The 2459-nt window shown below is 37.1% G+C and overlaps 1 pseudogene; it reads left to right on the top strand.

The window, feature by feature from the left end:
* Positions 1-862: 862 nt before the first annotated feature.
* Positions 863-1354, top strand: LOC102848412 (annotated as a pseudogene).
* Positions 1355-2459: the final 1105 nt, after the last annotated feature.

The following is a 2459-nucleotide window of genomic DNA, read 5'->3' as shown; positions in this document are numbered from 1 at the left end:
ACAGTGGTGCTATCAGTATTTGTCCTTTTGTGACTGAGATATTTCACTCAGCATAATGTCCTCCAAGGTCACCTGTGTTGTGTAATGTTTTACAAGTTCATTTTTTTCAATGCTGCATAGTATTCTCTTATATGAATAGATCACAGTTTTTCTATTCATTTGTTTGCTGATGGACACCTGGGTTGCTTTCATCTCTTTGCTATTGTAAATAACACAGTAATAAACATGGGTGTGCATGTATCTATTTGGATGACAGTTCTAGTTTCTTTAGGGTATATTCCCAGTAGTAGAGTTGCTGGATCAAATGGTATTTCTATTTCCAAATTTTTTAGAAAGTGCCAAACTGCCTTCCACAATGGTTGCACCATTTTACACTCCCACCAGCAGTGAAAAAGGGTTCCAATTTCTCCACAACCTCGCCAGCATTTATTGTTTGCTGCTCTGTTGAACTTCACAACTGTTACTGGGGTAAGAAGATATCTCATAGTGGTTTTTATTTGCATTTCTTCATGTGTTTGTTTGCCATCTGAATGTCTTCTTTGGTGAAGTATCTATTCATATTCTGTGCCCATTTTGCTATTGCATTGTTTCTCTTATCTTGTTGAGGTGCTGGAGTATTCTATAAATTTTAGACATGAGTCTGTTATCAGATATGTCATTAACAAATATTTATCCCCAGTCTGTGGATTTCCTTTTTACCCTATTGGAGAAGTTTTTTATGTGCTTAGGGATTTGATTCTTAGAAGGTCCCATTGAGGCCATCTTGCCTCCCCTTGTGTGCAGCCTGTCTCAGCTGATCTGCCAAAGACCCCCTGAATGCCAGCCCTAGTCCCCCACACAGCCCAATTTCTTCTCTGCCAAGATGAAGGAAATGATCATGAATCAGAAAAAACTTGTCAAACTTCAGACACAAGTGCACATTGGTAAAAAAGGAACCTCGGAGAAAGAAGAAAGTGGTTCGTAGAACAGATGAAGCAGATGACAAAGCACTTAAGTTCTCCTTAAAGAAATTAGGGGTAAACAGTATTTCTGATATTGAAGAGATGAGTATGTTTACAAATCAAGGAACAGTGACCCATTTTAATAATCCTAAAGTTCAGGCATCTCTGGTAGTGAACGTTGTCACTGTTACCGCCATGCTGAGACAAAGCAGCTGACAGAAATATTACCCAGCATCATTAACCAACTTGGTGCAGATTGTCTGCTGAGTTGTTTAAAAAGACTGGCTGAAGCCCTGCCCAGATAATCTGTGGGTGGAAACACACCGCTTGCTACTGGAGAAGATGATGATGATGATGAAGTTCCAGATTTTGTGGAGAATTTTGATGAGGCTTCAAAGAATGAGGCCAATTGATTTGAATCAACTTGTGAAGAAGATAAAACGTGAAGTTACTTTGAGCTGCTAGTTTATATAATGACTGCTTTTAAAAATTGTTCTGTTTATAGATCTGATAAAATGTAGATCTCTCATATTTTTAAGCCCAACAAGCCTTTTGGACATCACAGCTCTTTTCAGTTTCCGCTTAAATATATAATTCATTCTTTTCAGCTAAATAAGCTGAAGCAGCTTGGGAATAAAATTTAAAACAAAGGTTAATGAAGTTCTTTGCCTAGCATTTGCTTTTTATTACTATTTACTATTACTATTTTTATTACTATTTACTATTGCTCCACTAATGGTTATTTGTACACAAAAAAGCAAAATCATCTATAGAAAGCTAATTTCATCATGTAATAATGGCCAACGATGAAATTTGATTGAAAATTTAGACTAGTTTAATGTAAAAAAAAAAATGAAGATCTCATTCATTTATTTTGTTCTTCTCCTGGTTGTAGGAAGCCCTATTCTTTTTTTTTTTTTTTTTTTTAATCCTTGTTCTTCTAACCAAAAGTCTAGTATTTTCCATAGGCTGGTCTGCTTGGGAGAAAGGTGTGGCAATGAGTTTCTCAAAGAAATCACTCTTTCTTTGGCTGAGTGGGGCTTGGTGCCACCCTTTAGATACTCTTTGATCTCCAATGTTGCCCTAATCTCCCTGCCTATAAGCCTTAGTGCAATATTGGGGAGAAGGGCTCCCAAGGGGTCTATACAGTCATACTAGCCCACATGCAGCTTTTAGCAATTTGCTAAACAATATTACCTACATTCTTTCTGGCTTGTAAGATGTGTTGTCCCTTTCCTTCTTATTTTGCCCCGATGAGTCACTTCATCTGTTACATCTGTCTGTAGAGGGGGCTGTATGTCCTAGGTCACTTGCTTGGTTGGTCTGTGACCAACACAGCCCTTGTCTCTGGAGAAATTCAAGAGAAGTTACAACTCTGTAGTTTAGCTGACTTTTTATTTTTTACCATGTACATTTTTATTTTTGAAACATGTTTACTATTATTTTATAAGTATTTTTATTCATTGTTGCACATTTTCTCCTCCCCTCACCCCAGTTTGGCTGAGTCCAAAATCTAAT

Source organism: Elephantulus edwardii, unplaced genomic scaffold (assembly GCF_000299155.1).
Source record: "Elephantulus edwardii isolate Elephantulus edwardi_28Jun2011 unplaced genomic scaffold, EleEdw1.0 scaffold00090, whole genome shotgun sequence".
Classification (NCBI taxonomy): domain Eukaryota; kingdom Metazoa; phylum Chordata; class Mammalia; order Macroscelidea; family Macroscelididae; genus Elephantulus; species Elephantulus edwardii.
Note: the sequence above shows the minus strand (reverse complement) of the source record. Positions and strands in the feature narration are given on the sequence as shown.